The 27,310-nt window shown below is 37.2% G+C and overlaps 1 long non-coding RNA gene across 1 annotated transcript in view; it reads left to right on the top strand.

The window, feature by feature from the left end:
* Positions 1 to 27,310, top strand: part of LOC308519024 — a 289,305-nt gene that overhangs the window by 172,216 nt on the left and 89,779 nt on the right. Inside the window, exon 3 of the long non-coding RNA XR_013995975.1 lies at positions 25,391 to 25,458. This is a non-coding gene — a long non-coding RNA (uncharacterized lncRNA). The remainder of the gene's footprint in view (positions 1 to 25,390; positions 25,459 to 27,310) is intronic.

The raw sequence follows: 27,310 nt of genomic DNA, 5'->3' as shown, positions 1-27,310 counted from the left end.
GGCCTTCAACTGATTGTAGGAGTGTCACATGCATTAGCATGGGGATTTTTTTAAAAAATATATTTTTATTGATTTCAGAGAGGAAGGGAGAGGGAGAGATAGAAACATCAATGATGAGAGAGAATCATTGATTGGCTGCCTCCTGCATGCCCCCTATTGGGGATCAAGCCCACAACCCAGGCATGTACCCGTGGCCAGAATTGAATCCGGGACCCTTCAGTCTGCAGGCCGACACTCTACTCACTGAGCCAAACTGGCTAGGGCAGGGTGGGGAATTTTTATCTCATTCAAAAACCACTCCCAGAATTTGAGCATTCTGTGGCCCAGTCAAGTTGACGCATAAAATTTACCATCACATATCTATATTTAATTCTTGTTAGCAATAGGTATATAGGTTCCTTGGAACTTGAGCTGTGGAAATTTTTGAAAGCTAGGTTGAAGGTGAATTCATCCTGAAAGTATCTACATTAGCAATTTGCACATTTAGAAAATAATTCTTAAGTTATAGGCGACTCAGACGATATGAACTAGTTAAAAAAACAAAACAAAACAAAATTCCACACATTGGAGAGCTTGTGGTTTTAAATTCATGAGAGAAATTTTCTTCTCTCTATTGAGCTTGTAGCTTTGAGACTGGCAATCTAATTGTAGACTTGTTGGCATGGGGACTTCATAGTCCACTATTTTACCAAGACTTCCTCTTAGAGGGATAAAGTGAGGCTGCGTTAATTGTCCTGTCCCTGAACCCTGGAAGGTCAAGTTCACTGGGCTTTGGAAAATGCTCAGAAGCACAAGGGCAACTTCAGGTGTCCCACTTCCTTCTCTGGATCTCCCCCTTGGCTCATTTGCTGTCCCGATTTCCTCACTGTGTTGCTGTCTCATGCCAACATTCATAATGTTTTTTTATAATTTTATTCCACACATTTTGTTATTTTCATGGGGATATTAGGTCTTATAATGCTAGAAATAAAACTATTCAATGGCTAATTTTAATTATATTTAATCTGTTCATTACCTAAGATGTTCTAACACAGTGGTTCTCAACCTTGGCTGCACATTAGAATCACCTGGGAATCTTTTTAAATCCTGATTTCTGGGTCTCATCCTCCAGAAATTCTGTTTCTTTGTTACTAATGTTGTGGCCCCACCCCATAACAAAGAAGCAGAATTTCCAGAGGATGAGGCCCAGAAATCAGGATTTTAAAAAGATTCCCAAGTGATTCTAATGTGCAGCCAAGGTTGAGAATCACTGTTCTAACACAAGCAATATATTGTAAATTTACCCTGCAAACCAAAATGATAGACTGAAGATCTGAATTCATCCTTTAGTGACAGTAGTACTAAAAGTAAAAGAAAACTAAAAAAGAAACAACAACTTGTCATGAATCAGAAGTTTTGCACATTCTTTTGAAGGGTCTGTGAGTTTGTTTTCCAATAAATAAAGCAGATACAGTTAGTTTCATGTTATAGATAATTAAAGAATGGACCCATGAGATGTGTGTAATACATGTAAGTAAAATCCTTGAAGCAAGATGGGATTAAAATGTCTTAAAAATGTAATAGGAAAGCCTCATTCAAAGCTCAAGGCGGAAATATTCTCATAATTTGTCTACTTAGTGTAGAGCACAAAATCTGTTTTTATTTTACTTCAGATGCTTCACTTTATTAATATGCAATTTTCTTTATTAGAAGTTATTTGAACTTTGATATCCAATGAAATGTAAATAGATAATAATCTGTTCATTAAATAATGTATAGCAAAATAATAAAATATATCTAAATAAAATATATGTACAGCTACAATGTGACTTAGGTCTCTTTATGGTAGTTCTTTCTAAAATGTATTCTACACATCCCAGAAGAGCATTATAATAGGGTAAATGTTGCTATCCTGCCTGTGTCTGTTTTTATTATTGTTAAGACTAATATTAAAAACACCTGGGTGACTACTGCAGTTGCTTCAAGTTGCAGCTTGGTAAGGTCAATAATGGTGAACTGGTGTTCATGTTTCTCTCACACAGGTCTTTCTCCCGTCTGTCACTGAGCCGTCTAACATTGCTTGCTAGTATTCAGGAGTGCATGTCGCTGTGCAGATTTAGAAGGTGTTCATTGGTTTCATGGATTATTTAGAATATTTAGGTTGAAAATAACCTGATAATAACTCTTTCCATGTGAAAAAGTAAAGATCGCTAACAGTGTTGCAGCCCTTTTATAAGTATGCTGTTCTTTGAAAAGATGAATTAGTTTATTAGACTTTCAAGTGACAGTAGTTCTTCTGTCTTGCTTGAGAAAATACAGAATGATGGAAGCTTCCTATTCCGTACTCTTTAAATAAATTGATATTTTATTAACAATTCAACATCCTCACCTGAAAGAGTGGTTTATAATGCGACACACATGCTCTTTTTCTGGTCTCCTGAAAATATGTGATGGGTGCTTTGATTCAAGAACACCATAAATGGAATAGAGTCCAGCCGTGGGCAAACTACGGCCCGCGGGCCGGATGCAGCCCGTTTGAAATGAATAAAACTAAAAAAAGAAAAGACCGTACCCTTTTATGTAATGATGTTTGAATTTATATTAGTTCACACAAACACTCCACCCATGCTTTTGTTCTGGCCCTCCGTTCCAGTTCTGGCCCTCGAGTCAAAAAGTTTCCCCACCCCTGGAATAGACTTATAATCATCCCAGCACTTCATGGCCCAAAGCTTAGGAACAACCGCCCTGCGTTTACCTCTTAAATCACACTGTTAAATGGCTGACAACTGGAAAGCCTGCACTCTTTGCCCTTCTATTATTTCTGGCTTACCGGACAGAGTTCTTGGCTGCCCTAACTAAGCAGGAGATGAAATCATGGTAAGGGTGGTGAATGGCTCTCAGATCAACAGGAAGCCTGGAGAAAACGAACTTGTCAGGATCCTCCTCCTGGTCACACCACATACAGCTGGGTTTGCACTGTGGCTGGTCTCCTCAGCCTCCAATGCACATTCCAACTCTGCTATCACTGATGAGCAACCTCCCAAAGTCCTGCTCTTAAGGAATATGTAGTTTTATTAGGAAGCTATAACTTTAACTAGAGTGTGTACTATTAGAGGGCATCTTCAGATGATTAGAGGGAATCTTCAGGATAATAAAATCTGTTTGGGCTATCTGAAATTAAGAACAGATACAGGTGAGGGGGGCGGGTGGCGATGGAAGAAGAGGGTATAGGGAGCATAAATAGTATTGGAGGAAAAAGAAAGTAGAAAATAAAACACAACAACAACAAAAGAACAGATACATTATGGTTAGATTATTATTATTGAGGGAATTCATAAAATAGATTTGATAATGGCTTTACTTACATGCAGTTCATTTCCTTTCATGTTGCCTACTCATCTGCTATTTTTGCATTTGAATTAATGAAGCACTCTGACCTCAATTATAGCAGATTTGTCACTTCTGCCAGAGTGACAGTGCTATTGCATTTTTCATTATAAATCCTCTTTTCTGTGGATTTAAAGCCTGTGATGTTAATTTGTGTAAGAATGAACGTTGACATTAAGTGTTTCAGGTCATATGAAATTTCTTCCTAAAATTTGTTTTAATAAGTATTTGCCACAGAGCAATCAACTAAACCATAATTTATCCTAAAAAAAAAAAAAAAAAAAACAACAACCCCTAACTACTCTGAGAATAAAACACATTTATTCTAAGCAATAAGATGTTACCAACAGTTTGCCAATAGGAACTATTCTGAAGAAAGGCTTTTAAAAGTGTAAATGCTATAGTTTGCTTTTTTTAACTGAAGTGCAAATGCTTCTAAATAGCTCTGCCTATTAAAAGTGTTTCACAATGAATCCAGAAGTGAATTAGATGGTTGTTTGTTCTTTCTATTCTTTAGCTTACTATTTTTCAGATAGCACTTACGTAATGCCATTTTGAGAAACGTTCGTAAACCCCTTAGTGATGTTTATAAGAGTGGTACCCATTTGCTCCCAAGAGAAGAGTTTATATATCAATTTTTTATTTGGGTATAATTAACATCTAACGTTGTGAAATCTAAGGGTACAGGGCATGATGTGATACATTTGTATTGCAGTATGATTGCCGCTGTAGCGTTAGCTAACCCCTCTGTCAGGTAGGATATTGATTTCTTCTAGTGGTGGGAACATTTAAGATCTGTTCTCTTAGCACGTTTGATGTTGATAATACAGTTGTATTGTCTGTAATTACTGTGTTGTGTATTAGATCCCCAAGACTTATTGACCTACTGGTTGAAAGTATGTACCTTTTAAAGCATCTCTCCTATTCTCCCACTGCCCAGCCCCTGGTAACCACCATTCCACTCTGTTTCTTTTGAGTTCCGTTCTTTTTAGATTCTATGAATAAGAGAGATCATACAGCATTTGTCTTTCTCTGTCTGGCTTATCTCACTTAGCATAATCACCTCAAGTTCCATCCATGTTGTTGCAAATGATAGTATTCTTTTGTTCTCGGAGCTGAAAAAAGTATTCCATTGTATCATTGTGTGTGTGTATGTGTATCATATGTGTGTGTGTATAATATCCTTTTTATTTACTCATTCATTGACACACCATTTCCATATCTTATCTATTGTGAAGCATGATGCATTCAAAACTTATTTCTTTCCTTTTCTTTTGTTAATCCTCAACTGAGGATATATTTTCCACTGATTTTTAGGGAGAGTGCAGGGGAGGGCAGCAGGGGCGGGGGAAAGACACAACAATTGGTTGCCGGCCCAACTGGGGCTGGCAATCGAACCTGCAACCCAGGTACCTGCCCTTGACTGTGAATCAAACTTATGACCCTTCTATGCACAGGGCAGTGCTCTAACTACAGAGAACACCGGCCATGGTGTAAAGCCCATTGCATTTTAACATGAAACATAGATTTTAGTTCATTTGTCTTCTGTAGGTGTGCTAACTCTTATTCAGTAAGATGAGCTCCAGATACATTCTAAAATTCTGAAGAATTGCACAGAAAGAGAAACACAGGTGGCTTCTTCAATACACCAGGAGGGAGCTTACATCCAAGTGTAAGGTCTTTACAGATAATTAACAAGGTGTTATACAGAAAATGGTTTTATGGAGTGGGAAAAGTAGTGAGGATGGAGAAAATATAGAAAAAAATTAAACTTTAGTTTTATTCATGAGGGCCCTATTTCAAGAATGAGATGAATCCTGAAGAAAATATTTTTTTCTATGTGAATTTCTAGAGTCCATTTAAATGCATCTGACATTTCCATGTTCAGTACTCACATTTCTACTCAATATTTAATCGATTATACCCAGACATAACTTCTGATGCACACTGTGTATAATATTACTGTTCTCATTCTCAATGCTTGATTCACAGGGAGATAAGAGCACTGTTCTCTGCATTTGGGGACCCAGTGGTTTGTCCAACTGTGCATAATAGATACTCTGCCGCTGGGGAGAGAGGTAAAATGTAAGCTGTACTGGTTGCTGTTTTGAAATACTTCAATCATTTAATTTATCATTTTCATTTTCTATAAAGTTAGCAGTCAAATATAGGAAAGACAATGGGTATGCATGCATGTGTAACAAATGCCATTAAAAAGGTCCAGTTGTATTTTCATAAATTTTTCAAATGAACTAATCAGGAGTTGTAATAAGGCTGCTTGCTTTTTAATCTTCGGGCTATTTAACTGTCATGAACAGTTTGAAAGTGCTAATCCAGTACTAAGAAATTAAGCTGGATTTTCTCAGCTAGTAGTTTATGCTAACACTTAACATCCATTTCCTTCTGAAAAATAATTTTTTTTTTCACTTCCATTAAGGACTCTGACCCCTGAAAGAACTAACTCTCTGTGATTCAAATGGTGATATAAGTGGGATAAACTCTAAAGTGTATGGTCTAAAACAACAGGGGAAAATAAAGACAGTAATGAGCAGGATAGCCTCCAAATTTGGGTGCAGGGAGTACAGGTAGCATGAAAGGAAATCGTCCGTCAGTGTGTTTGAGCGACAGGAATCCAGACTCATCTCTCTTCACTGGACATGAGACCTTAGGCCACCTAGCAACCCTTTCTGAGTCTCAGGTTACAACACTGAAAGTGGAGTCAGTAGCCTGAACTTATGAAATAAAGAAATCATCTGCTCTCCTATGCAGTTTGCTCTTACACCTCGAGTCATTCTTTGTCAAGTATTTCTATCATGTGTCCAGCTGAGGCACAGTGCCCATGAGGATTAAACTTGGAATTCACAGCTGCAGCTTTCATCAGCAGATTTGCTAAACGGCAGAGGAAATCTCAGAAATTTACCCTCTTTTAGATATAATCACCTGATTTGGGAAGAGTGATGATAAGATATCTCTTCTCCTGAAGAGAATCAAGAGCTGAGTGGGGGCAGTAGTAACTGTTGCCGTGTCATTGGCTATTCAAAGCACAGCATTTAAGTATTTTGCTTCTGGCTACATCTGCTGACGATAAAGGAAAGTCAATCATTTCTGATCTGACTTGGTTGTCAGCAGTACATGCATCAGAATGCTACTAACTTCTCTATGCAACTGACTGTGTAGAAGATAGCTTTTCTGAAAGATAGCTTGACTTTGGAAAGATTATAATTTGAGTTCCCTAAATTGAAATAGTACATTCTATGCATAGCCTATATTATCTTTGAACTTAATAACTTTTCATTTATTGTAAACTATTACATACAGACAAATGAATAAAATACATGTGGCTTAATAACTATAAAGTGAAAACCCAAGAAACAAACAATCAGAGCCAGAAATAAGACTTCCAGCACCTCAGAATGATAATATCAATCTACTAGAATTGTTTTGATACTGAATATAATGATTACAAGACCATTTATAACCATGCAATAAGGGCATTTTTGTTCACACACTTTAGTCTTATTGGGTTATTCACTACTACTGTCCACCTCTCTTAGGGTTTTCTCATCATGTAGAAGATATCTAGAACATCTTTTAAATTTCCTTTCTATGTGTGGCTCTGAATTAGTCTGATCATGATAGGCATCTAAATGGTAATTTGAATGGTGAAGAGCACTAATGACAAGCACAGTTTCTCTTGATGCAGAAAAAACACAATTTGCATGGGGAATGTGGGTTTCCAGAGGATTTGGGTATGAGACAAGGTCTGTGATAGGAATCCCATTCATCGAGTATTTCAGGTTCTGCCTCCTTTCACATGGCGGGGTGACACTTTGAAATCATGTGAGACAATGTGATTGGTTCCGAGCAATGAATTGTAAACAAAACGATTTGTATGACTTGAGGACCAAGCATTTGATTGCTTCTGAGAGATATCTTTTCCCCCCAGTTGTAACTGATGTTGCTCAAGAGACTTGCTGCTCTGAAGCTTGGTTGGCTGACTGATTACCATGGGCCCTGCATGTGGCATGAGCAGGAAACAAATAGGAGCTGTTTTTGGTAGACAGAATAATGTCTTCCCAAAGATGTCCATGTCTTAATTCCTGGAACCTGTTACTCTATGTAGCTAAAGAGATTTTGCAGATATGGTCAAGTTAAGGATCTTGAGACTAACTGGGTTACATATTATCTTGGATTATCTAGGTTGGCCTTTTGTATTCGCAAGGGCCCTTGAAATGTTAATGGAGCAAAGGTTGGAATAGTTTGATTGCTGGCTTCGAAGCTATAGGATGAGGCCAAGGGATTCAGGTGTCTTCTAGAAACTGGGAAAGTGAAGGAAGTAGATTTTCTCCTTGAGCCTCCAGAAGGAGTTCAGCCCAGTGAAACCCATTGCAGACTTCTGACCTCCTGAACTCTAAGATAATAAAACTTATTTTAAGCCACTAAGTTTGTAGTAATTTGCTAGAGCAGCAATAGAAAATGAATATACTATTTTAAGCCATTTGAGGCTTGCGATTGCTTATTACAGCACCATAACCTAGTCTATCTTGACTGATATAATTCTCTCTTATCTTTTTTTTATGGTCAAAATTAGCATTAAGGAAATGTACTTTAAAATTCAAGTGGTGTTTTTTACACCCAAACAGTGTTTATAATCTTCAAGTTGTCCTCCTCCTATATTTTAGGGGGAGGGATGTGAATCAGAGGATAGGTAACATTTTGGATAATTGTCTACATATTTTCTATAGTATATAGGAATATAATCTAAAATGCAATAGAGAACTTGTCTTTAAGAATTGTCAGATGCATCCACTGGCTGTCGTGGCTCAGTGGTTGAGCATTGCTCAATGAACCAGGAGGTCACAGTTCAGTTCCAATTGGGGCAGATGCCTGGGTTGTGGGTTTGATCCCCAGTGGGGGGTGTGCAGGAGGCAGCCATTCAATCAATGGTTCTCTCTTATCATTGATGTTTTTCTCTCCTTTTCCCTCTCACTTCCTGTATGAAATAAATAAGAATATATTTTGAAAGAATTGTTAGATGTTATTTTAGAATGTCTGTTTTGTTTTCACTCTTCTTTGGTTTATGAAATGTAGAATGAATTTTCCTGCCTATGGATAAGATAGGAAGATATAACCCATAGATACCATGCAGGAGATAAACTAGCAGTCACTTTATTAACAAGTTTATTTGGTGACAGTGTATTCTTCCTTCAAGAAGATAAAAGTGCAAAGTGTCAGATAAGTTGTAATGTTGGGATCAATGTGAAATTTCACAGAAGAGCTCCGCTATAGACTGTCACACATAAAAAGGGACTCGAAACTGAGCTATTGTGCAGAGATAAAGATGAAGAAGTATTTTCAGAATGTTTTTCTTATGTGAACTTCAGTGTGGAATCCAGAAGTGACTCCATTGATGCAGGTGCTAGAAATATGAAAAGGAAAACAAAAAGGAAAGCATCATTTTCTGAGATTCAAGAATTTCTCTGCAAGTAACCCAAACACAGAGCATAGCTGCAATTATAGCACCTAGAACCAAATCAAATGATGAATATCTTTTGTAATCTTAGGATCTAGGGAGTAAATATTAAGGACCACTTCTGGGAGGGCATGGATTTTTATTTTTACCTGGCACCTACATTTATTTTCTTGTTTCTGTTTTACTTTTACCTTACATACCTAACACATACCTGCATGTGTGTTACACATGCATACTCAAGTATATGTGTAGGCCCCAATGTGCATATTTGAACATTTCCCAGGTATCTAGGAACACGTATTCAGTCACCCTCCCGGGAAATGCACAGGGAAAAGGAGGCAGATTTCTCTAAAATGCTCCACGGAATTTCCCTTTTATGGGCCTGTTATCTCAAGGGGTGTGGGAGCATTGAGAGTGCTTGTTCTCGCCCTCCACCCCCAGCCCCAGGTACAGAACTTCTCTGCTGTCTGCACATTCACTCTGTCTGGCAGTTTTGGAAGCTTGCCGTCCACATCTATGTTCTAGCACATCCAGTGTTAGCACATCCAGTGGGTGGGGAATCTCTTTATCTTGTTTAATACTTGGCAGCTCCAATGTACATCTTATAAATGAATGTCTTACACTTCCTAGCAGCTTATAGTTGTGGTATAATTTTGTACATCCTTTCTGTATAGAAATATGCTCATAAAAGCATTGCAGTTAAAATTATTCCTTAATCAATGTTCCTCTTAACTTTCTACATTAACACCCTTCTACACACATACACAGAATCATCAGAGCTCTGCATGCCAGAGTTCTTTACTCCCTGGTTTGTTACATATAAAATCATCTTTAACATATTATTTTCAGCAACCATGAAGAATTCTACTGTCTTAACGTACAGCCCAATTCCTATTTATCTCAAATACTACTAGATCCTCAAGGCATTGTCCAGGGGCCTCTTTGAGCATAGTATAGGCTGGGTTTCTCTTTGTATTCTCAAATACCTTCTGCATATCTTTTACAACAGTGTCAAGCTTTCACATTAGACTTTTTAGCAATTCCAGGCGTGGTCATAAGTGTGTAACAATCAATTTCCCCCCAAAAAGAGAATACATGTATCTATACATAAGTTTATTACGATTTTACTGACATGAAGATTGTAGCATACAATATATAAATAAACCTCTTTATTAATAACTAGAGGCCCAGTGCATAAAATTCATGCACTCAGGAAGGGGGGTCCCTCCGACCGGCCTGTGCCCTCTCACAGTCCAGGAGCCACCCCGATTGATCGCCCTGCAGAGGGAGACCAGGCCCACCTGCCGCAGCCCGCCAGTCGGTGGCCTGGGCCTCCCTCTTTGAGGCAATTGCAGAGCCTCCCCACAATTGATCTCCCTGCTGGCTGGTGGCCTGGGCCTCCCTCTGTGGGACGATCATGGGGCAATGGCCGGGCTCCCCGACCAATCGCATCACACCTGCTTTGGCTGGCCTGATGCCAGTGCATGTCATAGCATGGTCGTCCAGACAGTTGTTCTACTGTTTGGGCATTCGGTCAATTTGCATATTACACTTTTATTATAGCGCATTATTTTGCATATTATTATAGATTACATATAGTCCATTGATTCTCAGAATATGATCGCTAATTTTTGCTAAACTTATTTTCGTAGTCAACCTATCACTGCAATTGATTGGTGAGTGTAGTTTTGACATGAATGTTGGTTGAGATTTTATTTTACATTAATGAATAAGATAAAAGTGAAGCAACGAAGACACATATGTGAACTTATAGTCATTGGCGTGAGTGCCTTTGTTGAATTGCATAATTGTTTTGAATACTGGAAGTATATTTCTTCAAAATTTTGTGCTATTGATCATGTAACAAATACAAACACTTTATACTTTCAATTAAATCTGCTTTATTAACACATTCTCCACTATTTTAATTTTGACAAGCAACACGAAAAAAAGATCAAACTCTGATATGTAGCATTTACTGATTTCTGTGGTATAAATACTCCCACACTGACCTATTCCAAGTTACCAATCTGATATCACTGAGAGCAGAATGGGAAGAGATGCAGAGTAGCACAACATTATATTGTATTTCCATCTTACAGGTACAATAGACATAAATAGCCTCAAGAGCCCAGATACTGATTAGGAAATGAGATGCTTTGAATGTTTATTACCTTTACAACATAAAAGGTATTTGTACACTTGTATAATTTAATTTTTAATAGTGTCTGTCTAATAACTCAAAATATTCCTAAAAATTTAACAGTTGGTTCTCACATGCCGGTATGGGCTGGCTACCTAGCACATAGCAGGTGATGAGAGTTTATTTGTTGCATGAACTAATGATAACCTTACCCAATTTGGCACACTAATATTATTTTGTAGTATACAGGTGACTCTTATAAGCAGTATTAGATTCTCTACTTCATGACTGAGTTTGACATATTTTAAACTTAGGAAAATTTAAACCAGAATATTCTATTTATATGACATTAGAGTTCATTAAGAATAACTAACCACAGAACCAATACTATCACTTCCATATTAATTAGCTTGTGTTAAATGGACTGATGTGTTCAATCTTGCTTGTACAATTTAGTAAAAGGATAAATTGTGGAAGTGTGCTTTAGTGTCTTTTGTTTTTTTCCTCTCCCATTAATGATCCTCTCCTCTTTCATTGACGATTCTCAGGAGGCTCCCCTAACTCTGCATCCCAGTAGTCTTAATCTAAGACATTATTTATATTATTTTTATTAAAATAATAATTTCTCTAATCCCACATCAAAACATAAATGACAGTTTCTTCAACTTGTCAGCACATATCCTGATTTTCAAATTAAAGTTAACTCATAATAATAAAAATAATAAATCCTAGGCATGGTATATCTTTAAACAGCAGTCTTTTGGACACAGTAAGAGACATCTGGTGGGAATTCAGGAGCTGTGGAAGTATCTGGTAGAAAAAAAATTGAGGGCCTAGAGTCATCTTTGGGCTCTTCCAACTCTTCAACTTTCTGTGCTTCGTAGGACTGTTCCCAATAAGATCCACTAGAGTCTTGATGTGGGAGCCCATTGCTCGGTGGGAACATCATTAAAGAGACAAGATTTTAAAAAAGTAGCATCAAGGTGTTTTTTAAATTGAAATATAGTTGATATATAATTATCTTAGTTTCAGGTGTACAGCATCCAGGTTCAGCATTTATATACCTTACTATGTGACCACCATGATAAAGCTACTAGCCATCTATCATTGTACAAGTTGATACCATTGACTATATTTCCTGTGCTGTATATTACATCCCTGTAGCTTCTTTATTCTATAAATAGAATTTGTACCTCTTATACTCTTTCACCTTTTTCACTCATCCACCTCACTCCTCTTCCCTGAGGCAACCATCAGTTTGTTCTCTGTAACTATGAGTCTGTTTCTTTTTTAAAAATTTGTTTTGTGCCGAAACTGGCTTGGCTGAGTGGAAAGAGCGTCGGCCTGTGGACTGAAGGGTCCTGGGTTTGATTCCGGTCGGGGGCATGTACCTGGGTTGCGGGCACATCCCCAGTAGGAGATGTGCAGGAGGCAGCTAATCGATGTTTCTCTCTCATCGATGTTTCTGGCTCTCTCTCCCTTCTTCTCTGTAAAAAATCAATAAAATATATTTAAAAAAATTTGTTTTGTGTGTAGATAAGTGAAATCATATGGCACTTGTCTTTATCTGTCTAACTTATTTCACTTAGCATGATGTAAGTACATCCATGCTTGTTAAAAAATATTGTTCTAAGAGATTTAAAAATGTTAAGTGCTTCAATTTTTAAATAAGAGCATAAACCTATTTTTTATGACAAGAAATATATTTAAAATGCTCCTGTTCATATTATAAGAGAGGGTTACAAAGTGTGTTTGTGGATGTGTGATAGAATTGGGTTTGCAGTCTGATTTCTGAAATTTTCTAGCAGTGCAAAATTGGTCAAATATCTTAAATTCTGAGAAATTTAGTTACTCTGCCTTTAAATAGAACCAATGGCATTCAATTCAAAGGACAGGCTGTGGAGAATTAGATAATTAGATAATATATATCATGTCCTTAACGCATACTGTAAGGACTGACTAGAGGATTATTTTTACTATTATCATAATTTTATTACTGTTGTTACCAGAACAGTTGAAAATGTTTCCTTTCAAGGAATTAACATGCTTTTATTACTGCTAATATAAGCATAATTGCAAATATGAGTGAAATTCACAATTGTAAAAAAGATGAATTTAAACCAGAGTTAAAGAGAGTTATTCTCTTTGGGTGTCATCTTAACAGGTAAATGGTGAAACCATCAGGTAATCAAAGACAATCACTAGGAAAGCCTCCAAATTGAAGTCAAAGTTCAATTTATTAACTACAAAATCCATTGAAAGGGAGAGAAGATTGGACATCACTGGAGAATCCCAGTAGACGATGTGCTTTTTCAAGTTGATAATCCATTCTGACTTTTAGTGTTCTAAAGTTAGACCTCTCAGTGGGATTTCAGTCCAGTGACATATAGAGAAGCATGACTTTTCTTTTGTCTCTAAAGACAATGTCTTAAAAGTATTTTAAAATGGTTCAAGAAACTCATTCGTCATGAATTAACATTTTAGAAACAACTTTTGAGTGATTTAAGGGACAATAAATCAGAAGTTTACAGATCAAGTTTAACCTGAAATGCCTGTGTGTTTAAAGATTAACAGGAAAAGAGATAAGGAAAGATGCAGTTTGGGCATTTCCAAAAGCAATGCATTTTGACCAATTATTTGAGTTGCTAAGCAAAACAAGGCACCTAGTTCTATCATTTTTGGTCTGTGATATTATCTCAAGTTATAAAATAAAAATAACCTAGATAAAAATAACTTAAACATTGTTGTGTTTATTTTCATTACAATTTGTCTCCATTCTTAATATTAAGATGGTATATTACAATCATTTTATTACTAAATTTTAAATGTGTTAAGTGCCATGTTTGGCAATGAAAGATAATTTGGGAGTTGGATATTATTATTAGAAATTGTTCCTAAATTGTATTTTTTATATTTTTTATTCCTTCTCCTTTATTTAAAATATATTTGCTTTCTCTCTTTTAGGAATGAGCTTACTTTGGCTCTCCCTAGAATTATATGTATCCAGTAAGAGCATATCAATATATTGAAATGCATTATGAATAAAACACTATTGTGACAAAATATAGCCATTCATTAGGTAGGCATTGAAAGTGAAACAATTTAAGTAAAGTTATTGGTACCAAAGTGATGTTGAGTTAATGGTTTCGTTCAGTCTGTAGAAGCAAATTCAATTATTATTGAAGGTCAGTGGAAGGAACAATATGGACTGGATGATTAAGCAACTGAGATGAGAACAGAGAAAAAAAGGCTCAAGTTATCCTGAGGCCTGAGGGTCACAACAGTGTCTACTTTAATCACTATTACCCTGGGAACTACAGGAGTGATGGTTTCACTCTGTTCATTTAAGAGAGATTGAAACAAATCCTTAACTATTATCTCAAATTCTTACAAATAGCCAAGGTAATGACAAACATGGTTTTGTGAAGACTTGGTGTTATTGGCAGAGAGAGGTCCTTGACCCCAGTGGTTGCTGGTGGGGATGGGCTTCTTGCTTCTTGTGATATCCTGAGAAAATGAATTTCCTAAGACTCGCACAGGAGGACGAGGTATTGTAGAAAGCTTTATTTCTGTGGAATCAAACCCCAGTTTCCAAAGTCCCACTTTCCTGCCTCCACCCAAGAAAAAAGTGTAGCTGTGGCTTCAGTAGAGCTAGAATCAGAGCCAGAGTCTCATTCCCTGTTGGAGTAGTGTCCAGTCCAGCATCAGGCCAGCTTAATTTGTGTTCCCAATTCATTGGATGTGCGGTCTGCATAGCCATGGGCCACGCAGGTGAATGTGAGAGTGAAGAGAGCCAGAGAGCAAACTCCTTTGCTTGGGGGATTACATATACCCACATTTTCATGGGCTTGCAGTGGCCCTGCCTAATCTGGCCAATGATCTCTGTTTTCAGGTTTGACTGACAGGTAAGTACCTTCCCTATGTCACCCCAACTTCAATGCTCTTGCATCTATCTCCCCTTTGTTGGACCCCAGCCCCCAGTGTTTTGCAGGGAATGGGCTGGTGGTTGCCTGGGGAGTGTGAAACTGCTACTTCCTGGTGAAGCTGCCCAAATGACATGCCAAAATGTCTGGCCTCCTTTTGTTCTTTTTCTATTAATAACTAGCTAATTACAATGGTATCATTAGGAAAGTCTAGCTAATCTATTTTGATTTCATGAGCAAATGACAAATTGAATAAATGAAGAAAAATAGTTGAAAGTGTTTTCATTTAATTAGAATTTTGCTTTTAAAGGAGAAACTAGATGATTTTTTTAAACCAATATTTTACAGTGATATATCAACTCAGTTACTACTTAAATTACAAATTGCTAGGAATTGACATTCATCTTCTATCATTTTTAACTATATTAGAAAAAGGCACCCATATTTAATTCTCATTTCATATTAGTAGAGGGTACAAGGAGCAATTTCTAACATTGAAGTTTTAAGATCCTTGAAGGACAGAAAATGTTAAATGTCATTTTTTAATGATTAAATTTTGACCTATTTGCTTCAAGATGTAAAAACTATTTCAATACCCTGACTTCACAAGGATACCAACAATTGTATTCTCGGTGTAACCACCCCAGCCCCCTCCCCCCCCCCCCCCAAAAAAAAAAGAAAAGAAAAACAAAACAAAACAAAAAACCACCAATTTCCTTTTACTTCCTCTTTGACACTCAATAGCTGTTTAGTCTTTTGGGTTTCAATTTATTTAAAATCCTGCTATTGTATTTTGTAACAGAATTTCAGGGGGTTTCTTAATAATTTTGTAACTATCCCCTTGAAATACATTCAAATACCAAACTAGACCACCGGTGAAATCCTGTTTATTGTCTTTTCATGTGACCAAATTTCACATGATTTAATTTTTCCCAATAATGAGTGCCAAGCATAAATCAAGTGGTTAATTAATACGTGTTTGTTGGGTGCCTATGCACTTTGTCATGGTGCTAGGCTCTGAGTACACACTTTGAGCTAGGTACATGTGAAGTCTGTCCTTATGCTATGCATGTGTTAGTTGAGATGACAAACAGTTAAACCAACAATTGGAGAAGGATCCTTATGAGTACTTACGGGGGAAACTAAGTTCTATTAGTGGGGAGACCAGTAGGAGGTTTAGAGACAGTTTTCTGGTGGAATAACATGTAAACTGAGACCTAAGACAAAAGTAGGAGTTGCCCAATGCAATGGAGGCAATGGCATGGCAGAGGCAGCAGCATGATTGATTGAGATTTGAGAGAGAGAAAAGGGCCAAGACCAATTCAGGAATTGAAAGAAAGTCAATACCTAGAGCCATATGTGTTTGTACTTTTCCATTGTTTTTCTTTTTTCTGAAGCCTTGGGACAAAGTGCCAAATACTTTGAAGGGTAGACTGACTGAAGCTGATTTGCAAACTCATTAGATGAGTTTGTAGCCATCAACTTCCAGGCTATAAGAGTGTGGACAGATGCAGGAGTTAGAGGTTGGGACATGGTTTATGTAGAAGAATCAGTATGTTATGGATGTGTCACCTCTCCTGAGGTCTGTGTGAGAGAGATGGGGCTGCAAGGGGATTTTTCTGATGACTTCATATTTGTCTCTCACAGCTTGGGGGACACAGGCCGGAGAAAAATAAAGGATGAGATTCTGGCTGCAGCAGACTGTAACAGCAAAGTATAAACTGTGATATCGTTAGTGTTTTATCCTGTCCATGTGGACTTTTCCTATTAATCTGTGTGTGTGTGTGTGTGTGTGTGTGTGTGTGTGTGTGTGTGTTTTGGGAGGAGAGCTAGCTGGATACCAACCAACCAAACTTAGAGTTATTTTTCTTAAAGGAACTTTATTTAGGGTGATGCTCAGACCGGGACCACTGAAAAGCAGCAACTGAGGGGGCTGATTTAAGGGGCCCTGCAGACATGTATCACCCTTGCCAGTGAACCAGAGGTGGGAGATCCTCACAAAGGGCCTATGCCAGCAAATCCCACTGTATTAGGCAGAGTTCTCTGGAACAACAGAAGGAGAGAGAGGGAGAAGGAGAGGGAGAGGGATGGGGAGAGAGAGAGAGAGAGAGAGAGGGGGGGGGGGAATGAGAATGTATGTATGCAGTTGAAGAAATTGGCTTATGTGATTGTGGAAGCTGGAAAATCCAAAATCTTTAGGGTAGGCTGGCAGGTTGAAGACCCAGAAAAAATGTTTATGTTGCAGCTTGAGTCTGAAGACAGTCTGGAGGCAGAATTCCCTCTTCCTTGGGCCCATGCCAGTCTTTTTTCTCTTAATGTTTGGAACTTATTGAATGGAGGCTAATCTGCTTTACTCAAGGTCTATGGACTTCAATGTTGATCTCATTAAAAATTACATTCACAGCAACATCCAGACTATTTGACCAAATATCTGGGTACAGTGACCTAGCCAAGTTGAGACATAAAATTAACCATCACATTCACAAATCCCCTTCTACAGCCCTAGACATGTACATGTAAATGCACACTGAAATAAACATGTAAAATCCAATGTACATTCAGTACCAGTCAAGAGAGAGATATCCTTCTGTTTCCACACTTCTGTCTTTTCATCTCCAACCATGGAGATGTCAGAAACCACACACGAGCAGGGAGAAAAATTGGCTGAGTCCTTGTCCCACTTCAGGCTTCTCAGATGCAGAAGGTCAGGCCTGGAAGTGGCCAACCATCTTTAAATTTCAGAGCTTTTATTATTTCCCTGGATGGACATATTATTTACTCTTTAGGGATGTAAAAAGTGACAGAGGACAAGGGAAGAAGACCTATTTCCATAGAGAAGGTTTGTAGGAACAAGAGGAAGACATGTAGTTGCTTTATCCCCATATCTTGATTGTGCTGCACTTTCAGCAAACTGGTTCTGATGAGAAGGATGCCTCTTTCTGCCATGTGAGAATGCTTTTAGCATCCCTTATTTTGATGCTGTGTTAGGTGCCTGTATGTTGGATTGTTATGTATTCCTGGGAGTTGACCCAATTATCTTTTTTGTAGGGCTCCAATTTACTCTTGATAATTTTCTTTTCCTGTAGCCCCCTTTGTCTGAAATTAATATAGCTCTGCCCACTTTCTTTTGATAAGTGTTAGCATGGTATATCTTTTTCCATCACTTTACTTTTATTTTAATTTATCTTTATTGTTGAAAATATTACAGACGTCCCTCTTTTATCCCCCCATTTACCCCATCCACCCACTCCCATCCCCTCCCAGGCCTTTACCACACTATTGTCTATGCCAATGGATTATGCATATATGCATATAAATTCTTTGCTTAATCTCTTCCCACCACACCCACCCCTACCTTTCCTCTGAGATTCATCAGTCTGTTCCATGCTTCTATGTCTCTGGATCCATTTTGTTTATCCATTTATTTTGCTCATTAGATTCCACATATAAGTGAGATCATGTGATACTTGTCTTTCTCTGAATAGCTTATTCAGTTCTCCAACTGCCTCAGCTTAAGAAAAAAAATAAGGATATTGATAACTACATTCTTAAGCAGAATTTTCTTTGCACATCAAAGGGAATATTCCAATAAAACTTAAACAGTAATTTTGAATAGATATTTAAATTGATTCCATGTTATAAGGTATTTGCAATTTTGAGATTACATATGCTCTCAAAGGGATCATAAATTAAAATTGAGTAATGTACGCTGTTTGATATAGGCAGAATTTACCCATGAAGTATAAAGTTGTGTTCAATAAATCATTGGGAACCTATATTTCACACCAGATTTAAGATACTGCTTTTATTTAAAATATGGATAGGCGAGGTTTAAGATACTAGATGATTCTGTGCCTTGTCAAACTAGGGATGTAACTCATCATGTTTGGTTTTAACAATGATGTTTACATTGTATTGAATTGTGTTCCCAAATTCATATGGTGAAATTCTAATCCCCAATGTGATGAAGGTATTTGGAAGTGAAGACTTTGGGAGATAATTAGGTTTAGATAAGATCCAGAGGCTGGTACCCTCCTAATGGGATTAGTGCCCTTCTAAGAAGTGATACCAGAGAACTCACTCTTTCTCTTTGCCATGTGAGGACATAGTTGGAAGATGGCCATCTAGAAGCCAGGAAGAAAGCTCTTACCAGAAACTGACCAAGCTGGCACCCTAGGGCTGGAGCTAGGGCTAGGGCTAGGGCTGAATAAATCAGAAGTGTGAATAAATCAGAAGTATAACTTTTTATTTGTCAGACTGGCGAAAATATATATTGGTGTGCCACAGAATTTTAGTAATCTGTTTACATATGTCATAAGATGGAAAAAGTTTGAAAATCGCTGCTATAGGTTGAGACAACCAAGTGGCAAGGTAAACATAACTGGCAGTTTGAAATAAAGAAAAGTAAGTTTCAATTAATGTCATCTATAGGTTCTGAGACTTTAAACAAAATGATGTGTAATGAAAAGAATTTTACCATAGGCTAATTTATATGAAGGTTTTTTTAAAGCATGGTGGTAAGGGAAAATCTTTGAGATGCTTTGTGGTAGCGATCCGAGAGAGAATCATGGATCGACTGCCTCCTGCACGCCCCCTACTGGGGATGGAGCCCGCAACCCGGGCATGTGCCCTTGACTGGGAATCGAACCCTGACCTCCTGGTTCCTAGGCGGATGCTCAACGACGGAGCCACCCTGACTGGGCAAGAGTTCAGTTTTTATACATTTTTTGCAACACTTAGAACTTCCACTATTTAAAATTTTAGCCGTTGTTTTAGGTTTTAGTGGAATCACATTGTGGATTTGATTTTTATCTCCTGATTACTAATGAGGGTGAACACAATTTCATGGTTAATTTCAAGAAAGAAAAACCTACTTGGATTTGAAAATATATGTATATATACATAACAACTCTATATTATCTAACCAGTTAGGTTTGTAAACAGTCCCGTGAGCTAAGACTGACTACTTTCCTAGAATTAAAACTTTAGGATATTTCATTTTCACTACAAATGCATCCTTTAAAAAAATAAGGATCTATTCATTTTTTTTTTTGATTCACAAATGATTTGTTTTGAAGGCTATCTGACAAAATTTTAAATTACTTTCTCTACAAATGAGAGTGATTTTGAGCATTATATACCTGTTTCTGATTCAGTGTAAATGAACATCATATGATTACTTTTTGAAATACAACGTAAAGATGGCAGATGTACAAATGGCAATCATTGAGAAGTACAAAGCTATTTTGAATGAAAAAATAACCAATTTTGGATTTGTAAATACAAAGAACATTTATTGAAACATATTTCAAGTAAATACATGTGGTTAATTGAAAGCCTAAGTAATAATCCTTTGAAGAATGTATATACTATTTCACAATAACATCTGGAGATAGAACAATAACTGTCAATAACTTCTTGCTCACCTGCCCTGCAAGGGCTCATGTAGATTTGCCCTTTGCAAGCAATATAAACCTTGTTGACTACTTTGTCTGGTGAAATGGCCTTTCGTAGACTTAGAAATATGTCAGTGTTGTTCATATTCCAGGTTTATCCTACCCATATAAAAGAGGGGAAATGTGGTCTTTTATCTGTGTTACCTTTAAATAAACTTTTTCTTGAATTTCATTGACCTTTTGGAAGTTTATTGTCTACTCATTCCATTTCTCAGAATTTTCAAAGCCTCTAGGAAAATTTTAGTTATGTATGCTATGTGTTTTGAATAATATAATGTTTTAAAATGTACTTCAAATAAATGGCATTATTTTTCATTTTTTCAGTATAAGAGGAATATACGTATATATACTATATATATATAGACTAGAGGTCTGGTGCACGGATTTGTGCACCAGTGAGGTCCCACGGCCTGGCCTGCGGGATCAAGCCAAAACAAGCTATCTGACATCCCCCAAGGGGTCCCGGATTGCGAGAGGGTGCAGGCAGGCCAAGGGACCCAACTGGTGCATGATCAGGTCTAGGAAGGGATGGGAGAGATTGGCCAGCCAGGGAAGAACTGTGGGAGGCCTCTGGGTCATGTCTGGCCCATCTCACTCATTCCTGATGAGCAGCAAGCTAACCTACTGGTAGAAGTGTCTGCCCCCTGATGGTCAGTGAACATCATAGTGACTGGTCAACCAGTCAACTGTCTGCCCTTTGGTGGTCAGTAAATGTCATAGTGAACAGTTGAGTAGCCTTAGAATATCATTAGCATATTATATTTTGATTGGTTGATTGGCCGACTGGTCGACCAGTCACTTAGCATATTAGGCTTTTATTATATAGGATGACAGATCTCATTATTATATGTAATAATAAAATGTTATTATATATATTATGTATAATAGATAACATATAATATATAGTTAGTATATGCATTATTTATATATTATATACTATAGTATAATATATAAATAATATATAATCTTATCTATTTAATCTAGATATATTTAATATCTAGATTTATATTATTAAAATAAGTCTAAAGCCAAAACCAGTTTGGCTCGGTGGATAGAGCATCAGCCTGCGGACTGAAAGGTCCCAGGTTCGATTCTGGTCAAGGGCATGTACCTGGGTTGCAGGCACATCCCGAGTGGGAGATGTGCAGGAGGCAGCTGATCGATGTTTCTCTCTCATCGATGTTTCTAACTCTCTATCTCTCTCCCTTCCTCTCTGTAAAAAATCAATAAAATATATTTTTTTAAAAAAAGTCTAAAAATTATCTCTGAATTCCATCAATCAATATAGGATATTAGCAGGCATTCAAAAACCCCCACATACAATATTTAAAGGAATAAATAAATGGGGAAAAATTAACAAATAGGCCTGTAATTTAATCACCCCAAACCACAGAGAAGCCAGCTGTCATTACTGTTCTTTAGGTCACTGCAGGAAAGATGGCCAACGCTGAGAGAATACAGATCCTTAATTCATTCTTTATCCACTCAGTAGTTTTCTATTTGTATCAACTTGAGGACTGCAATGGTGAGACTTAGTACCATGACTCATGGCCCACAGCCTTCTTAAATTAGCCAGAATTGCAGTGGGCACTCGCTAGCTTTGGGCCCAGCTTTCTGGACCTCATCACAAGCCTGTAGGTCACATATTTCCACTTGCTGTTTAGGGGCTTCTCTAAACCACTGGAGTCCACTCTGGACAAATACAACTGAGATATCGACAACTCAGAGGAAAACTTAGCCCCTATGAGGAGACAGAGCAGGTGAATATGTACTTCATCCTTCCATAACTCAGATGGACAAACTTTGGTGACATCTGTTACACTCCTTAAAAGGTGTTGGTACAGTTGAGTCCTGGTTGCCCATTGCAGTAACTCAAAGTACTCCCTGATATTCTTGTTCTGCTACCCTATCTCATCTCTTCCCCAGTCTCTCACCTCCACTTCACAGAAAACTGAACTGCATCCAAATTCTTGTCTTTGGCTCTGCTTTTTTGAGAATGCATTTTAAAATATTTGGTACTAGAGTTACTGTAGAAGGCAGAAAACCAAGATGGTATGATTGAAATGGATCACTAACCTTCCCAAAAGTAACAAAGACACCATGGTGAGTTGCAGGCATACTGATAACCTCAAAATGCTGCAGGATCACATTACTAAAATAATCATCTGAAATGGTTTGAGATGAAATACAGTTTAAAATAAAAGCATTGGCCTTTTCACTTGTTCTAGAAATTGAAGTATTTTTATAATTGAAATTGGAAAGATTATGAAGATAGCTGGCTTTTGTTAAATGCCTTAAAGTAAGGCATCCAACTCTTACATCAGAGCATGAAGTAAAAGTCAAGTCTCCAAGGAAATATTTAAAGAAATAATTTTCGTGTGTATCTGGAGGTCAGGCTGTTCAGAAAATCAAGCTCAGGATTTAATTGTAAATGGGGTTAGACCAGGAAAGAAAATTGAATGTATAGTCTCATATGCTAAACTCAAGGCCTGTAAGAAAAGAGTGGTTCAGTGAGAGACAGCATAGAAAGCATATTTGTGTGAATGTGTTTGATAACCTTGAACATTCAGATTCCCTTGAATGTTTTGGGCCACTAGGCCCTTCACTGGACAGTCTGGTTCTCCGTTGACTGTCATCTGTCCCAAAAATCTGTCCACTTCCTTTTGTGCCATCAATAAAAGAGTAGACTTAGCTCAAGGAGGTAAATATAGACCCTGACCCAAGGGAACAGTTTGTGAAATAAAAGGATAAAATCACCTGGGTAATATCAGCAAGGACTTGCAAACACAGCTGAGAGTCTGTACAGAGATATAGTGTAAAATATAAGGATGGGTTATTAGCAGGGCACAGCTGTCAATTACTTAGGATTCATATCCTGTTAAATTATATCTATTTTCTATCCTAATATATGGCTGTAATGACTGCTTAGTTTGGATTTGCTAAAGCCTGGGTAAATGAAGTGGGCATGCTAGAATTTACTTGACAGAGTCTTGAAAAAGAAGTCAGGAGGCTAAGGGTGGTTTTAGGAATTATGTATTATGTGACACCACAAGATTCATCACTCAATGTATGTATTCTCAAAAGGACACATTTATCTCATAAATGCAGAGGTCAGCGAACTATGGCCTTGGGCCAAACCTGGAGGGTGGCCTGTTTTTGTACGTCTGTGAGTTAATAATGTTTCATACATAAATGTTTCATATATAAATATATGTATGTTTCTGTATAGATGTTTATATATGTTGTATATAAATAAATGTTATTCACTTTTAAGAGAGATAAAAATGCAAAGGCAAATATTTTATTGTAAGTGGTGACCTAAAAATCCAAAATTTTACTATGTGGTTTTTACAGAAAGTTTGGTGACTCCTGCATTCAGGCCCTAAAAATGTACTCTGTTCTTAAGTTCATTGATGGTTATCCTCTGTTGACTAGGGTGCATATCAGGTTGTGCTACTGCCAAGAAACTGGGATCCCTAGTATCAATTGAACACATAAGTTTCCAGAACAGATAACTTTCCACAACAATAGAAGCCACATGGAGGCATGTAACAGTCAAAAACAAGGTGCAGTGCATATAATTGACAATAATATACAGCAAGACAAGAGTGGCCACCAGGGTAGGGTGCATTGATCCAGAGAGATCTGATGAGATGATGGTATTATTAGGATGGAGAGAAATAGACAAAAGATTGGTTGACTTGTGTAACCAAAAAATGTTAACTACTCAGGAGCAGAAGGCTGATTTTAGCATTCTAATGAAAAAAAGTGCCTTTTTTTTAAAAACTCAGTTTCTAGAATAGAAAAAATTCTCAAACTGAGAGCACATAGATTGAAAGGAAGACTAGTTCTTTGAGGAAGTCCCCTCCAATTCTACCACAGGTAGTACAAATATACATACTCCCCACCCTTTCCAGAATGAACTCTAGGTGTGATCTAAGCACAGCTTATTGGACAAAGAAAATACTCAGACCTGTTCAGGACTGGGATTGAGGGTGGAGGTGACGCTAACACTAGGAGCCTGTATTGGCATCATGAACTCACAATTGGAGTGAGGCTTTATGAGAAAGATGGTGAATAATATTACCTCAAATCTATTTTACAGTGGGCCCAACAGGTCTTCAAACCCAATTTTGTGGTTATTTCCCTGGTCACTAAATTTAGTCAGAATGGATAAAAAATGCACAACCCAATGATATAGTAACTAGGAAGTTTAAAAGCGATCTGATCCATGAATTTGGAATGTCTTTTTTTAAAAAAACAACAACACATCAATAAATAGTTTTTCATTTATTTAATTTTTTTTCAAAACAATAAAGAATGTTTTTTTTTCTTTATTTTGGGGTGGTGGTGGTGGAGGGTGGAGGGATTGAGCAAAATGAAAAAAATAAGAGAAAGAACTCATGAACACGGACAATAGTGTGGTGATTGTGGCCAGGGGTGAGTTGAGGTGGATAAAATTTTTTTAAACAATAGTTTGGAGTTTTTATTTATTTATTTTTTAAATATATTTTATTTATTTTTTTAATTGATTTTTTACAGAGAGGAAGGGAGAGGGATAGAGAGAGTCAGAAACATCCATCAGCTGCCTCCTGCACGCCCCCGATTGGGGATGTGCCTGCAACCAAGATACATGCCCTTGACAGGAATCGAACCTGGGACCCTTGAGTCCACCGGCCGACACTCTATCCACTGAGCCGAACTGGTCAGGGCAATATTTTTGAGTTTTTAGTCTACAAGTTTTGAATTTCTTTGGTTCAATTTTATACTTAATTATTTCATTTGTTTAGTGCTATTGTATATGGAATTACTCTCTTAATTATATTTCCAGAACATTCCTTGTAAGTGCATAGAAAATATTTGATAATTGCATACAGATATTATATGTTACTACTTACTTAACTTTTTAATTAGTTCTAGTAGCTTTTTTAGTATATTCCTGAGGATTTCCTTTAAACAAGATAATGTCAATCTGGATGATGTTTATATCTTTTCTTTTTTTTGTCTATTTTTTTTTTTTTTTTTGTAGAACCTCTAGTACAATTCTAAATAGAAGTAACAAGAGTGGACATCCAATCATATTCTTGATTTTAAGAGGTAAGATTCTATTTTTTCACTATGAAGTATGCTATAGATTTTTTTTTCCATAGATGCACTATTTCATGTTGCAGAAATTTTCTCCTCTTTCTAGCTTGTTGAATATTGTCAGAAATAAAGTGTTATGTATTTTGTCAAATGGTTTTTCTACATCTTTAGAGATGTTTATATATTCTCCACCATTACATTAATGTGGTATATTACATTGATTTCACAACTGAAAATTAATGTTGCATTCCTGGGATATATGCCACTTGACAATAATCTTTAATCCTTATTTCGTGGTGATGGATTTTACTTGCTAGTATTTCATGGAGAACTTTTCCATCTAAACTCATAAGGTGCATTAGTCTGTGGTTTTCTTCACATACAGTATCCTTTATCTGATTTTGGCATCAGAGTGATACTGGCCTCATAGAATGTGTTAGAATGGGTTCTCCCCACCCACCCCCCATTTTGAAACAGATTGTGTAATATCATTTAAATGCAATCATGTAATGTAATGTCATTTGTGCCTGGCTTCCTTTCATTAGAGAAATGCTCTTGAGGTTCATCTATGTTGTAGCATCATGTATAATAACTTGTTCTTTTCTATGCTAAATAGTATTCCATTTTAAAACACATTTTGTTTATCTGTTCACAAATGGATGGGCATTTGGATTGTTTAAAGTTTTTGATACTTGCATAAAGGTTTTTATGTAAACATGTTTTTATTTCATTTGAGACATAACCTGAAATGGAATTACTGGGTTTTATGCTAAGTTTATTCTTCTTAAGAAACTGCCAAATTGATTTCCAAAGTGACTATGTATATCATATGTATATCATTTTACATTTCTATCAGTAGTGCATGAGGGTTTCAGTTTCTCTGTATCCTTATCAACACATGGTATTGAATATATTTTTATTATGACGATAATGTTTATTATAACTTGAGGCCTGGTGCACAAAAATTTGTGCAGGGGGGGGGGGTGAGGGGGCCCTCAGCCCGGCCTGTGCCCTCTCGCAGTCTGGGACCCCTCAAGGGATGTCTACCTGCTGGCTTAGGCCCACTCTCCAGGGGATCGGGCCTAAGCTGGCAGTCAGACATCCCTCTGGCAGCCTGGGAGCCCTTGGGGGATGTCTACTTGCCAGCAGGGACCAGGCCTAAGCTGCAGTCGGACATCCTTAGTGCTGCTGAGGAGGCAGGAGAGGCTCCCACCACCACCGCTGTGCTGGCAGCCGTCAGCCTGGCTTGTGGCTGAGCAGAGCTCCCCCTGTGGGAGCGCACTGACCACCGGGGACAGTTCCTGCATTGAGCGTCTGCCCTCTGGTGGTCAGTGTGTGTCATAGTGACCAGTCATTCCCAGTCGTTCTGCTGTTAGGGTCAATTTGTATATTACCCTTTTATTATATAGGATTATTGTAATGGGTGTGTAATGAATCTCATTGCAGTTTTAACTTGCATTTCCTTAAAACCTATAGATGCAGAGTATCTTTTCATGTACATTTGCCATTCATACATGGATGAAATGTCTATTCAAATCCCTTGTCCATTTTTAAATGGCAGAACCCAAATCTATTTTATTAGTGTTATTGTCTTGTTAGAGTTATTTAGATTGTTATTGATTGATTATTCACATTATTGACATGAGTTCTTTATATATTCTGGGACAGGATTTTTGTATTAAGTTTTTAAAGAATTTTATGTATGGGAACACAACTTAAATGTAATTAATACTAGATGAATGAAATCTACTCCTATTTTAGTTATTGTTAATAACTTTGGAGACTAGGTAATGAAACAATTAAGTTGTAGAAACAATTATTATTTATATACCTTAGCAGTGGTTCTCAACCTTCCTAATGCTGT

The sequence above is a fragment of the Myotis nattereri genome, assembly GCF_964212035.1.
Source record: "Myotis nattereri genome assembly, chromosome: 5".
NCBI lineage: Eukaryota > Metazoa > Chordata > Mammalia > Chiroptera > Vespertilionidae > Myotis > Myotis nattereri.
Note: the sequence above shows the minus strand (reverse complement) of the source record. Positions and strands in the feature narration are given on the sequence as shown.